Genomic DNA, 15,727 nt, shown 5'->3' with positions numbered 1-15,727 from the left:
GTAGCCTGACGTGCCACTAACCTTTTTAGCTCCAAAGCTGATGTATATTAACTTGTAGTATATTCAAATATTCAGAGGTTTTTTTCCCATGTAAATTCTAAAGACTCACTGGAAAAGACCCTGATGCTGGGAAAGATAGAAGGCAGGAGGCGAAGGGAACGACAGAGTATGAGATGGTTGGATGGGCATCACTGACTCAATGGAAATGAGTTTGAGCAAACTCCAGGACTTGGTAATGGACAGGGAAGCCTGGAGTGCTACAGTCCATGCAAAGCGTCGGACATGACTGAGTGGCTGAATGACAACAACAAATTCTAATGACACCATCAGGCATCTGAAGAAGGGGTGGCTTAAAGGAGGAGGAGGGTGAGAGTGGAAGACAGGAGAGAATTAAGTACTTGTAGATTCTGCCAAGTTATTAAGTGTTTACTGCCCCTGATAGCAAATGGAGGCCATCTCCGCACCCACTCCTCCTTTCAAGGCCTCCTATCAGTTACTTACCAACTCTGTTCCCTAATAAGTAACTGCCTGTTCAACAGTCTGCCTCGGCACACAATCTGACGCCCGGCCTCCTCCTCCCAGCAGTGCTACCCCTGATAGCTACTGGGCACTTGTGGTGAGTGATTAGAAGCAGGGCATCTTGGCAATTGCTGTAGAACACATATATCCAGGAAATGCATTTATGTTAAAGTTCCTAGCAGTTCAGATGCTGAGCATCAGGTAAAAGCCTTACCAAAAAATACGCAGGGAACTGGATCAAGAAACCAGTCTCTTGGGGACTTCCCTGGCAGTTCAGTGGTTAAAACTCTGGGCTTCCACTGCAGGGGGCACGGGTTCCATCCCTGGTCAAGGAACTAAGATCCTGTACACTGTGCAGTGTGGCCAAAAAAAGAAACCAGTTTCTTACCTTGCCTTTTTCCATGTAGATTCTTCATAAAAGAAACATTGCATGTTTGTTGTTAGATTTTCTAAAGTAAAGTACAATATATTCAGTGGGTGTGGACAAGGATTGTTTTTCCAGGTTATTCCCTTAAAACTTCAAGTCATTTAAAAGGAAAGACAGCTGAAGAAGTTTTGGTACTTTTTTCTTCTATAGTCAACTTCAGGCTGATGGTCACTAAACACTCCTCTATTCAGACATTCCTTCCATCAGATCAGAGACCCTCCCCCTAACATACACACCACCAGCAGTCTTGTCATTCTCAGAGCCTCCTCTTAGCAATTCAGGGCTAATATTCCTCCACATGGGAAAATCATCCCCTCTGTGTCATTCAGCCTTCTCTCCCTTCAATCCTAGACAGGGCCCATAAGGTCCTCGGTCACCTCTTCTTTTTCCAAAATTATCCTCAGGCTGTTTCCACTGGCTTTTCCCTCTCCTCCTTTACATACAACCAGGACCCTCCAATATGGAAAACATATTGGTTCAATACCACTATAACAATCCATCTCTTTTTTTTCACTCCCATCCGAACACCTCAAATGATTACTCAACATTTTTTCCTTCCTTGGATTCACCACTTAACGCTGTTTTTATTAGTCTGAAAACTGGTATCCTCCTAAGGTCAATAAGGACTTTTGAGTTGAACAAATTTGATGGTCTTCACTGGGGATTTATCTTCTCATATACTGCTCCTTGGGGCTTCCCAGGTGGCTCAGTGGTAAAGAATCTCCCTGCCAATGCAGGAGACATGGTGCAATCTTTGGGTCAGGAAGATCTTCTGGAGGAGGAAATGGCAACGATTCCAGTATTCTTCCTGGAGAATCCCACGGACAGAGGAGCCTGGTGGGCTACAGTCCGTGGGGTGACAAAGAGTTGGACACGGCTGAGCACGCATCATCGTACTGTTCCTTATAGTATTGGGAGTGGGATACCAGCAGGAGTGGGAGAGACTGGAGAGGAGTTATACCTGTTGGGAGAACTGTGGAGGTTGCTGGTGTGGTTTCCTCTGTGAGACTGTCATTGCTCACTCTATCCCCTTAGGGACAATTTCTTAGTGTAGGAAACCAGCAAATTCTTTGCCCTGAAGTTGGGGTCAAAAATCACCCCAACCTCTTCCTCTTTCCCACTAATTATAACTGAACAGCAGGTGCTTAGGTCTGAGAGGGGCCCATCGAGTCTCTGATCTCCACTCTGGGTGCTCTTCACCAGGAAGTCTCTCGTGCTCAAGAATTGCAGCTCTCACCCATCCTCAATCCTTAATTCTGTATCTTCTCCCTTTCTCTTTTCTTGTTTCACACTGAGTTTCTCTTGGTATCACTGTCTTTCACACAGCCTCATGGTCTGTCCTGGGACTGACCTTTTCATTACAAGGAGCATCCCCCAAACCACACTCAGAAACCACAATTCCCTTCTCTTGTCCTCACAGAGGCACTGAGTAGAGAAATAAGCCTTAATTAATTGGAGACTCTCTCTTCTTTAAAAGCCATCATTGCTAATCTCGAACTTCTCAGTGGAATGGAATCTTGAGAAGTCAGTCCTTTGGTTGTTGGTGTTCAGTCGCTCAGTCCATGCAACCCCATGGACTACAGCCTGCCAGGATCCTCTGTCCATAGGACTTCCCAAGCAAGAGTACTGGAGTGGGAAGCCATTTCCTTCTCCAGGGGATCTTTCCACCCCAGGAATTGAGCCGAGTCTCTCGTGGCAGGTGGATTCTTTACCACTGTGCCACTAGGGATGCCCAATCCTTTAGTTATGTCACCTTTAAATAATTATGTAGTGAGTTTATCTGAAGAATGCAGAATTCTGCCCCAAGCCACTGGGGTTTGCAGTCTGTGTGCCCATCATCCTAGCGTCACCTGAGTACCCTATACCTTGAGAAGCAAGAATGATATTCTAATAAAGGAATTTGATGGCTTAAAGAGCCACCGGTTAAACGTGAAAGTCTCCATCAGTACAAAAGCCAGGAGCCTTTGTCAAATTACATGCTTTTAAGTTAAACACATGGATGTGAAAATATCTATGAAAATCTCCATGCATTTTAATGACTTAGAGTTATTAACCTGAGGTTTGAAATCCTCTTCAAATGTGTACATTTTTCTAGTGCAAAGGTTCATCACTTTCATCAGCTCCTTAAAGGGTTTGTAGCCTCCAAAAGGTTTAGGAACTTCTAAGTTAGGGGAAAGATAAGATTAAAATCACAATATTATTATTTCGTGTATTTCTAAATGTAATACATAAAAATAGCAAATAACTTCCATTTTAGCAAACAGCAAAAAAAATGTTGAATACTGTAAATAATCACAATATCATTAGTAACTATGTTTAAACACTAATATAGACAATATTTTTCTAGTATTTTATCTGTCAACAAGTATTTACCTGAATATACATAAAACAAGTTTATCAGGAAGAGGGAAGTTCATATACAGATTTTAACCTAGACTGAAAACTACCAATAGACTTATTTCCACTACTATTTAAAAAAAAAAACTTCAATCAGGTAATTTAAAGGCAATATGAATACAAATAAAGTCAGAATTTAAATAGTTCCTCAGTTACAGCACCTATTGTCTTACCCTGGATAAGAAAGATAAATTATTGTACCTGCTTTATAAAAGATCGATTAAAAGATACACTGTGGAAACCTCTTTCATAGTCAATTTCTGCAGCCAAAACCCAAATTCAGAGCCCCAATTTTTTAAGCCAGGCCCCATTCAGAGTATTCCAAGAATAGTTCTTCAACTACTGAAAAGCATCACTTTCATAAATGTGTCCTGGAAACGGATTTTTAAAATTAGCACGTTTGCAAGAGCAAACCTATCGTTATTGTACACATTGTTCTTTTTTACATTTGAAATGTGACTTATTTATCCAGTCATTCAACAAATATTTATTGAACCTCTGCTATATGCAGGCACTGCTCAAGGTGACAGAGTTATAGCAGTGAACAACACAGACCAGAAATATATAACACTACATAAACATATCTTCATTAGAAAGCATTCAGACACAGAAGCTCATAGGATTGAAAAAATCAAAGTTGTCCTCCTGGAGGCCTGCTCCATCTCAGTTCTTCTTCTGCAATAACTGCTACTAACAGTCCTTTCTCCAGACTTTTTATTCACATAGAATATCTTAGGTGGTAGAACAGCTTTACTGTACAGACTGTATATATGTATATACACAGAGGGAATTCCCTGGTGCTCCAGGGGTTAGCACTTGGTGTTTTCAGGGTTTGATCCCTGCTTGGGGAACTAAGATCCCTAAGAGCCAGCAGGCTGTGCGGTGCAGCAAAAACAAACAAACAAAAAAACCACTTGTGTAAAGTGTACAATTCAATGATTTTGAGTATATTTGTAGTTTTGTGCAACCATCATCATAATCTAGGTAAGTGGATTTTAAAATTATAAATGTATGAATTGTATTATAATTTATTTTAAAATCCACTTACCTAGATTACGGTGTTATACAGGTATAAATATACATGAGCAAGGAGATCAAGCCAGTCCATCCTAAAGGAAATCAACCCTGAATATTCATCAGAAGGACTGATGCTGAAGCTGAAGTTCCAATACCTTGGCTACCTGATGGAAAGAGATGACTCATTGGAAAAGACCCTGATGCTGGGAAATACTGAGGGCAGGAGGAGAAGAGAGCATCAGAGGATGCGATGGTTGGATGGCATCACTGACTCAATGGACATGAGTCTGAGCAAGCTCCGGGAGATGGTGAAGGACAGAGAAGCCCGGGGTGCTGCAGTTCACAGGGTTGCAAAGAGTCAGACACAACTTAGAAACTGAACAACAACAACAATTTTTCACTCAGGACTAAACCTGGAAGGTGTTCTCTCAATATCAGCATAGGCAAATTTTGCGATTACTTTCTGCAAAGAGAGGAGTGTGTCCTCTCTCCATCTCACTTGTCAGATTTCTTAGAAAAAGGCTGCTGACAATGGCAATTAGATATAACTGAGAATGGTAACCCTATGATTTCAACAGATGGAGAGAGCCAATACACAGAATGTCTTGAGAGTCCAAAAATGAACTGGGAAAAAAAAAAGGTACAGAAAATAATGTAAAACACACAAAAAGCTGGCTATTTTGAGCATCTTCAAATAATAACAACATTAATAGCTAACACACACACAGTAACTCTTTAAGTCCTCACAATTCCATGAAGTAGGTACTGTTATGATACCCACTTTACAGATGTGGAGACTAAGGCACAAAAGATCCTCTCTCCACTAACTAAGCTGAAAAGAGGCTGTGTAGGGCTTCACATCCAGACAAACTGGATTCAGAGTCCACACTCTTAACTGATTTGATGGAATGTAGGGGAGGGGGATGGTTAGTGAAGGACAGGGAGTGGTTTAGGATAAAAGCAAGATAAAGCAGGAAAAGGGTTTAGCAGAGGGGCTGGTTCCTAGTGCTCAGTTGCTAAGTCCTGTCTGACTCTTTTGTGACCCCATGGACTGTAGCCTGCCAGGCTCCTCTGTCCATGGGGTTTTCCAGGCAGGAATACTGGAGTGGGTTATCATTTCCTCTTTAAAGGGCTCATAGTGAGCACACAATAAGAACAAACAAAATAAAAAAAAAGACAAAACTATTATATTCTGTGCTCCGTCAGGTAGACTGTTCCTTTACAATTAGAAAAGTAACCTTTCTATAACCAGTCTAAAGGTTTGCTCAATTAGCTGCCTGGTGGCTCAGTGGTAAAGAATCTGCCTGCAATGCAGGAGATACAGGTTCAATCCCTGGGTCGGGACGATCCCCTGGAGAAAGAAATAGCAACTCACTGCAGTATTCTTGCCTGAAGAATCCCATGGACAGAGGAGCCTGGTGGGCTATAGTCCATGGGGTTGCAAAGGGTCGGACACGACTTGGTCACGACTTAGTCAACATCTCGAGCTGCTACCATGCTACCATTCATGCAGGGTGATGGATGACTCAGGCTTTCTTGGGGAGCCCCAGGTATGACACACAGGTACTGTGAAGCTAAAGAAGCTGAGCCCAGGGAGCCTATAGGAGGGAAAACGACAGTTGAGGTGCTCTGGAGACTGATGCTGTGGGAGCCACCAATAGAGAAATCAGAATGACTGAGGCAGTAAGGAAGCCTTGAGATAAGAGCCGAGAGGTGGGTTGGATGAAAGTGAAAAAGGAGAGTGAAAAAGTTGGCTTAAAATACAACATTCAGAAAACTAAGATCATGGCATCTGGTCCCATCCCTTCATGGCAAATAGATGGGGAAACAATGGAAACAGTGACAGACTTTATTTTGGGGGGCTCCAAAATCACTGCAGATGGTGACTGCAGTCATGAAATTAAAAGACGCTTATTCCTTGGAAGAAAAGTTATGACCAACCTAGACAGCATATTAAAAAGCAGAGACATTACTTTGCCAACAAAGGTCCGTCTAGTCAAAGCTATGGTTTTTCTAGTAGTCATGTATGGATGTGAGAGTTGGACTATAAAGAAAGCTGAGCGCTGAAGAACGCTTTTGAACTATGGGGTTGGAGAAGACTCTTGAGAGTCCCTTGGACTGCAAGGAGATCCAACCAGTCCATACTAAAGGAAATCAGTCCTGAATATTCATTGGAAGGACTGATGTTGAAGCTGAAACTCCAATACTTTGGCCACCTATGGGAAGAACTGACTCATTTGAAAAGACCCTGATGCTGGGAAAGATTGAAAGCAGGAGGAAAAGGGGACGACAGAGGATGAGATGGTTAGATGGCATCACCGACTTGGTAGGCATGAGTTTGAGTAAACTCCGGGAGTCGGTGATAGACAGGGAGGCCTGGTGTGCTGCAGTCCATGGGGTCGCAAAGAAACACGACTGAGCGACTGAACTGAATTGAAGAAATTGGGTTTTATCCTGAAGAAAATGCAGAGTCCCTGAAGGTGGAAGAGAGCAGGGAGGCCTAGAGGGGTTGCTTTGGAGGCTGGATGTGAATGACTCCGCCTCCAGCCAGGACACAGGCTCCACCCAAAATATCTGCTGCCATTCCCAGGGGGCTCCTTATCTTCTACCTCATAAAGTTACTTGTCTTTGAGTTTCTCAATCACATTGTGGTCACTGCTGAAAATAATCTTCTATCTTGGGTTTGTGCTTACTATTGAAGCATCTTGTCATGCTGGAGAACTTCCCTTTTAAAAACATCAGAGACCTATGAGAAAGCTGGACAAAAAATGGATTTTAGAGACGCCCAAGGGAGTAATTTAAAAACAAGTATGATAACCAGTAACGCCCTGTCACATCAAAGTCAGACCTGAGTGGAAAGAAGAGCTTAGTCCAGGGGAAGGTCTGGGTTAGGTTTACAGGCAACTTCCTTACTGTCAGGGTAAACCTTTCAAAACACAACAGAGATTAAAAAAAGATGCCCTTTTGCAAGTATGCACAGACAGAAGGAATGAATTCTGATTAAAACCAAGAAAGGAAAATACCAGCTTAACACACAGTCCAAGGCCGGAGCTTGCAGTGAGAGAGGGAAGGAGAGATACAAATCAGCAATGTTCTCTTAAGAGAGCTCCTGCAATTTTTTTTTTACATTGGTAAATAATATATGCTTATTTACATGAACTGGCAAAAATGAAGTATTGCTGTAAATTCACAATATTTCCAAGTGCCAAGTATTTTATTATATTTAGTATATCTCAACTTTTTATTATGGAAAATTGCAACCATGCAAAAGGAGCAAGGAGAGTGTAATAAAACATAGTGTACCCACTGTCCAGCTTTAACTAACACACAGCTGATCCTGTTTTCATTTGCACTCCGTTTCACTGGATTATTTTCAAGCCATCAATTCATCTGTAATTCCCTCAGTGAGCACAATCATTTCATAGTCTGTTTTGGTTTTGGTTGTTTGCTTTTTTAAAAAAGGCTGCATGTCATGTGGCATGCAGGATCTTAGATCCCCGACCAGGGATCGAACCTGTGCAGTGAAAGCACGGAGTCCTAACCACTGGACCGCCAGGGAAGTCCCTGTCATTTTACAGTCAAGCCTGCTTTTCAATCCCATCTTTCTCTTCACTCACTCCAGTCTACTCTGGGCAGTGATCTGAGGACAAGGGGACTGATTTGAGGAGAGAAGAAAAGTCCCCATAGAGATACCCAACTGTCCCAAAGGGAGAGAGGGAGAAAGAGCTCTGAATCAGGAAAAGATCAGAAGGAGATGGAGCCAGGCCCTTCCCCAGCGCCTTCCCAGATGTGGGTGTCTGGGGCCTCCAGGAGCTGGAGCCGGGCCTTTGAAAGGCAGAGCCTCAAAGATCTGCTGACTTTTCTTTTTTAAAATTATTTATTTATTTTATTTTTGGCTGTGCTGGGTCTTCGTTGCTGCGAGGGCTTTCTCTAGTTGTGGCGAACAGGGGCTCCTCTCGAGTTGTGGTGCACAGGCTTCTCATTGTAGTGAGCTCTCTTGTTGCAGAGCACGGGCTCCAGGGCGCATGGCCTTCAGTAGCTGCAGCTCCCAGGCTCTGGAGCGCAGAACCTGATAGCTGTGGCTCTCAGACTCAGTTGCTCTGAGGCATGTGGGGTCTTCCTGGACCAGGGATTGAACACGTGTCTCCTGCATTGGCAGGCGAATTCTTTACCAGCTGAGCCACCAGGGAAGCCCAAGGTCTGCTGACTTCCACTCTGGCCTCTGGACTGAAAAGCACACACTGCTCATCGTGGAGGGCTTTAGAAGGAGAGGAAGCCGGCACTGCCCGAGGACAGGTCAGCTGCGTTCCCAGAACCACCCACGTGTGCTGCAGGACACACGGTACTAGGAGCCGACTGACCGAACCAACCTTTCGTGAAACCCTTTCTGTCCCCACTCCTCTTTCCACCAACCTACTGGCTCATCCACCCTGACTCCTTTCCTCCCATCTTGCAGGAGGATAAGTCCTTTTTGCTCCTGGTCAACGTGTCTCCTTTTACCCTTCGCCCTTCTGCCACATCCTCCAGGCTTGCCCAGGGGCCATTCTGCCTCACAACAGGCACATCTTTTGCGGGCCCGCCAAGGGCCACCCATGCATCCACTCTCATTCCAGCCATCCCCCTCCCGCCCTCCACATTCAACTGCTTCCCCAGCTCGCACTTCTCTAAAGCCTCGCCATCTTCAGGAAACCTTCTGGAATTGTCCGCTTCACACCTCCCTGTGTCGACTGACCGGGCAGCATTCGTGGGCACCCTCTCTGGGTGCCAAGTGTACCCCCCACTGGTTGCAGTGTGGGGGTGCACTTCTCTCTCTCAGGGGGCTGAGGCCTGAGGCCAGAGGCCAGGTCTTTATCCTGCAGCCCTGGCTCTAAGGGTGCTCACTTGGAAGACGCTCAGAAGTGTCTGCAGGAAGACAATGGGGACTCACAGATGAACAAACCCATCCCTGCTCTTGGGGTGGTGGTTGTTTAGCCGCTCAGTCGTGTCCAACTCTTTGCGACCCCACAGCCTGCAGCATGCCAGGCTCCCCTGTCCTTCACTGTCTCCTGGAGATTACTCAAACTCATATCCATTGAATCGGTGATGCCATCCAACCGTCTCATCCTCTGTCATCTCCTTCTCCTCCTGCCTTCAATCTTTCCCAGCATCAGGATCTTTTCAAATGAGTTGGCCGAAGTACTGGAGCTTCAGTATCAGTTTTTCCAATGAATATCCAGCATTGATTTCCTTTAGGATTGACTGGTTTGATTTCTTGGGGTAGTTCCATCTATACAGAGGCCATTCTCCAAAGGTGAGGGGTTAGAGTGCCTGCCTACTTCCTGTTCTTTGGGAGACTGTCAGTCACATTCACCGAAGAACTCCAGATTCTTCAGCAGGATGTACGAGGCCATCCTGAGCCTCAGCGGCTCTCAAGCAGAGCTCAGAAGGGCGCCACTTCCCACTACTACATGAACTTCTCTTAGTGCCTGCTGAGTTCTCTCTTGCAGTTCTCTCCATTGCCTGAGATCTCAACTCTTAACCCCACTGGCCACTTGCTGCTGACCCTGGAAGACTCAGGTGCAATGTCGCCACCTGTGGGAAGCGTGCTCTGGCCCTGACCCTGGTGTCACCACTGGAATGGAAGATTCCTGGGATGAAAGACTTCTTTTTCATCTATGTATGCCCTGTCCCTAGTCATGAGCACAAAGTCTGGCACATCCAGAGGCCTCAATAAACGTCTGATGAATGACTGAAAGAGGGGGAAAAGGAGCTGATTCCTTCAGTTTCTGTCATTGCAGAAACACAAATTGACTCTTCACACCAATGGCTATGGACTGAGGAGACTACTATTGCAGTTTGAATTTTTGAGGCTTTAAGAATTAAAATTTCAGGAAACAACCCCACCTTGCTTTGCAAAGAGTAGATTAAGCAAATTTCTAGCAGAAGGTGACCCATCTTTCTCCCCTTGTTTAACCTCTGAGACATGGGGTTATCAGCACAGTGGCTGTACCTACACAACAACTAACTCAAGCCAGAAAACTCACTGACTCATTGGATGTGGCACTGAGCCACTGATCCCATATCCTACAGTACGAAAAATTTTAAATTGAATCTAAATGTGTCCCTTCCTATTCCCAGTCAGCTCCTAACCCATGGAGTTAGTTATACTAACATAATCCACAAAAATAAAGATTAATCTGTGAAAGCTGTATTTAATCCATAGTCTCACAGAGCTGCAAATGACCAAAAGATATTGTTTCTTAAAAGAAAAAAAAAAAAAAAGAACCTCTTTGACACCTATTACATCCTTGTACTCAATCAAAACAGTGCTCCTCAACTTTAGGAGTGCTAACAGTGCTCCTCAACTTTAGGAGTGCTAACAGTGCTCCTCAACTTTAGGAGTGCTAACAGTGCTCCTCAACTTTAGGAGTGCTAACAGTGCTCCTCCACTTTTGCTCTGAATATTTTCTAAAGGGATCCTGGCTTTCCCTCGATCTTTCATTTTAACAATCAGGGGTCAGAACTTGAATTTTCCTCTCAAATTTCTCTCAATTTCCCCTCCCCCTCAGTTTTCAATGATCAGAATATCTGAAAGTATTGTTTGCCCATGAATGATTCATTAGTTGTGTTTTTTAGAAATCAGGCTGAGCAGCAGCACAACCATTCTGCTTGGCATTATCTTCCTGCTTCTCAGTTCCTGATCAGATGTGCCTTTCATACCTAAGATACACTTATGAATTAGTCTAATATTCTTAGTTTCTATTCAAACTCCAGATATCAAGACCTATTCTTATTTAGCTCTTGACCTCTGCCTGGGGTGGGGTGTGTATGTGTGTGTGTGTGTGTGATGATAATGAGCTAACAGAGGAATGTTAGTGCAAAAGTCTGGTCTTCTCTGAAGAATTTGTTAGAGAAGATGCTGATGCTAGGTGATGAGACATCAGTAATAACACTTGCTTTTTGTTTTTGGCCACACACCTCTCAGCTTGTGGGATCTTAGCTCCCCAGCCAGGGATTGACCTCTTAGAGTGAGAGTGCTGAGTCCTACTGGACCACCAGGCAAGTTCCAATAATATCTTCAGTTTATGTAATGCTTTGCTGTTTCCACGTTCATTTGATCTATGATAAGACTGCACGGTAGACACGATCTTCCTCATTTCCCATAGAAACTGAAGCTCATCATTGTTAAATGTCATAACTAAGGTCTCTCTGGTCATCTAATCTGCTCTCAGTTTTAACTCTCACCTATAATAATAATTATTAACCTATAGCTAATTATTAACCTATAACCTACAGCTAATAATTCCAAATTGGGTTCATATCCCAGGCCTTTCCCCTGAAAGAGCCAAACTTCTCTGCAAAACTGCCTACTTGTCAGTTGCAACTTGTCACTTGCACCTACTCGTCAGGTTGTCCACAGGCAAACTGAATTCACAACTGGAATCGGGCGGTCTTCCTGTGTAGGCTGAGGCACCAGAATCTATGTGGCAGCCCCAGGAGGAAGCTGGAAACCCAGCACCAGTGCCTTGCCCGGGTGCACCGCCAATTCCCGAGGAGGATTTGTTGTCTGAGCGCTTCTGTGAATGAATGAGTAAGCAGGGAGGGTGGGTCATCGTGGCTCTTCCCTCACCCTCAACCAGAAGATTAATTGGTCATCAAATCCTGCCATTTCTACATCATAAATCTCCCTCAAATTCTTTCCCCCTTAGAATCCCCACCTTGCCTCCCCTGCTGGATTGTGTCAGGGCTAAAATGAGATTAATACACATGAAAGTGTTTTGCAAAGAATAAACCTCTGGGGGTGCGGGGGGTGGGGAAGGATAAATCCTTCTGGAAGCTGTTACTAAACTTACTGGCTCCAGTTTGCCTATTCCTTTCAAGCTAAGCTTTTTCTGCCCTCCTGACCCCGTTGTTTTCTTTCTGCGGCTTCCACAGGCCCACTGCTCAGTTTGTAACCTAAATATTGCTGCTCTCTACACATGGGCTTAGCAGCTCAGCCATACACCCTTCTGTGTTACTTGCTTCTGGTTATTTCCTACAGTAAAATCTGGCTCCTCATTACATAGCTTTGGTAGCCTCTACTGCTTCTCACACAACCTCAGGCATATGTGCTAAGCGCTGTGTCGCTTCAGTTGTGTCTGACTCTTGGCAATCCCGTGGACTACAGCCCACCAAGCTCCTCTGTCGGTGGGATTCTCCAGGCAAGAATACTGGAGTGGGTTGGTTGCCATTTCCTCCTCCAGGGGGTCTTCCCAACCCAGGGTTCTTTAGCACTAGCGCCACCTGGGAAGCCCTAAGTGGAGTACAGGCATACAGTAAGTGCTTAATAAATGCTTGTTGATGCAGAGAGCTGCTCTCCTCCACACCCTTCCCTCCTTCCCACTATCCTGAGTTTCCCTCAGAATTCTATTCTTTAATCTTCAAAACTCCCTGCCTCTATCAGGAACATTTCTTCCTAAGAGATCGGAGAAAGGAAAAGAGTCTAGATGAGCCTACAGGTTGGAATTTTAAGAAGCTGCTCACTCTTCACTTTGTTAAATGTACGCAGTGAACCAGGGGGGCAGTGCCAGACTCTGACAAGCTGTTCACTGTGCTGGGATCATTGTTTTTTTATTTTTTTTTTAAGTTAATTTATTTTTTAATCGAAAGATAATTGCTTTACAGGATTTTGTTGGGTTTTTTTTTGTCAAATCTCAAACTTGTTGGGTTCTGGATGTGGACACAGGGGAGGATTCTGGTGGCCTGAGCGGGTGGATGTTGTCTGCTTCTTGCTCCCCAGGTCCCCTTTGCTCACACCTCTGATCACGCTCTGTCTCTAAACCACGTTCACTGTTTACTCCTGCTTGTTGAGCAGCAGCCACTTTTTAAAAATAATAATAATATTTATTTGAGCTTCCATGGTGGCTCAATGGTAAAGAATCCACCTGCCAATGCAGGAGATGCAAGATATGCAGTTTCAGTCCCTGGGTGGGGAAGAAACCCTGGAGAAGAGAATGGCAACACACTCCAGTATTCTTGCCTGGAGAATCCCATGGACAGAGAAGCCTGGCAGGCTACAGTCCATGGGGTCACAAAGAGTCAGATACGACTTAGCGACTAAACAACAGTAAGCAAAATAAATCAGATTTCTGAGGCTGAGGAAGTGTGTCAGGACCACAGGGAAGTGACCAAGGTAAACGTGCTTTGGGAAGGCCTCACGGTGGTCACTCTGCTCCCCTCGCGGGCACGGTCCCCTCATTGCTCCATGCTGAGTGCACCACTGGAAAACCACAGGGCCAAATACAATACTGTCTTCATCTGGATTCCATTTTCTCTCTAGCTACCCCAACTGTTGGCTCTCTAGGCATTTGTCATTTGCTCTACAGATGATCTCTTTCACTATTCCCTCCTGGTTTTACTCCCATCTCCCTCGAATCATCTGCTGAGGGAGTCACCCCAGGGGTACACCGTGCTTTTGTCCATCACAACATCGCTGGGTCTGCACGTGTTTGGATTTCTCTCCATATGTGGACATAATACAGATGATTCAATCTTGATTTGGACAATACTGAATTTTCCCTCCCTCCCAATGGCAATAGTGGTAACATCATCCCAGCAAACTGAATCAGACCCAGAAGTCATTCAAAATCTCCTCTTGTTCATGCTCTAGGTCTCATGGCTCAGCAGGTCTCCTCCATCCATTATGCCTCCACACTGTCTGCTCTGCCTCTCATCCCAGGCCCTTGACATCACTCATCTAGGCTGTGACGTGGCCTTCTATGAGTAACTGGTACCCCTGCTCTCTTCTTGGTCTTCTCATCCTCCACTTGAATGTTAAAGTTATCTTCTTGGGATACTCTGTCCATAGTATTCTCCAGCTTCAAATAGTCAATGGGGACTTCCTTGGTGGTCCCATGGCTAAGACTCAGCACTCCCAATGCAGGGGCCTGGTTTTGATCCCTGGTCAGGGAACCAGATTCCACATGATGCAACTAAGACCTGGCATGGCCAAATAAATAAATATTTTAAAAATAATAATAAATAAGGAAATTTTAAAATGAAGAAGAGTCAATGGATTCCCTATATATGGGATAAATCTGAAGTGAAAGTGAAAGTCGCTCAGTCATGTCTGACTCTTTGCCACCCCATGGACTATTCAGTCCATGAAATTCTCCAGTCCAGAATACTGGAGTGGCAGCCATTCCCTTCTCCAGGGGATCTTTTCAACCCAGGAATCGAACCGGGGGTCTCCTGTATTGCAGGCGGATTCTTTACCAATTGAGCCGCCTGGGAAGCCCTTCCCTACCCTATGGCAATGATTTATTTCCTCTATACTTCCTCTTATTGTGAAGTCCTGAGGGCAGGGATTGTATCTTACTTTTGGTTTCCCTGAAGCTCAGTTGGTAAAGAATTTGCCTGCAACGCAGGGGACCCTGGTTCGCTTCCTGGGTTGGAAAGATCCGCTGGAGAAGGGATAGGTTATCCATTCCAGTATTTCTGAGCTTCCCTTGTGGCTCAGCTGGTAAAGAATCTGCCTGCAATGTGGGAGACCTGGGTTCGATCCTGGGTTGGGAAGATCCCCGAGAAGGGAAAGGCTACCCTCTCCAGTATTCTGGCCTGGAGAAGTCCATGGACTGTATAGTCCATGGGGTCACAAAGAGTCAGATATGAATGAGCGACTTTCACTTTGTTTCAGAAGGACCTAGCAAAGCGTCTGGCACAGCTAACAAAGATCTATTACACTGAATACTGAGGGGTTCACTGGCTTGACACTGGTCCTGGTGTCTCTGGCCAGTGAGTTCACCTCTCTAAATTCTGTTTCCTGAACTATAAAATGGGAATAACTACAGGATTTTTGTAAAGACTGAATAATATAGTACAGGTAAACAGCACAGGTAAACCTGGGCTCCTAACTCAATAAATGTCAGCCATCGCTCTTAGTACCCCTCAGGGCCTAGTACAATTTGAAAAACCAACCAACTTTTTATTCATGTATTCATTATTTTTAAAATTATTATTTAGTTTCATTTTTGGTTGTGCTGGGTCTTCATCGCTGCCTGCAGGCTTTCTCGAGTTGTGGCAAATGGCGGCTACTCTCTAGTGGTGCACAGGTTTCTCATCTTGGTGGCTTCCTTCATTGTGGAGCACGGGTTCTAGGGTGCTGGGGCTTCAGTAGTAGTGGCACGTGGGCTCAGCGGTTGTGGCTCCCAGGCTCTAGAGCACAGGCTCAGTAGTTGCTGTACATGGGCTTAGCTGCTCCAAGGTATGTGGGATCTTCCCAGATAAGGGATTGAACTCATGTCTGTTGTACTGGAAGGAGGATTCTGTACCACCGAGCCATGGGGGAAGCCCTCAAAGTGACTTTTCTAACCAGTTGATTCCACTGATGTCATTTTTTTCTTTTTTTTA

General features: G+C 44.7%; 1 long non-coding RNA gene across 2 annotated transcripts in view; it reads right to left on the bottom strand.

Moving 5' to 3' along the window:
* The window catches only part of LOC147361594 (uncharacterized), a 117,858-nt gene that overhangs the window by 23,745 nt on the left and 78,386 nt on the right, over nt 1-15,727 (bottom strand). The window lies entirely within an intron of this gene.

This window comes from Bos grunniens, chromosome 12 (genome assembly GCF_055505025.1).
Source record: "Bos grunniens cultivar Pamir isolate PY7600 chromosome 12, Bosgru_T2T1.0, whole genome shotgun sequence".
NCBI classification, from domain to species: Eukaryota; Metazoa; Chordata; class Mammalia; order Artiodactyla; family Bovidae; genus Bos; species Bos grunniens.
This window is presented reverse-complemented; position numbering and strand designations above follow the sequence as displayed.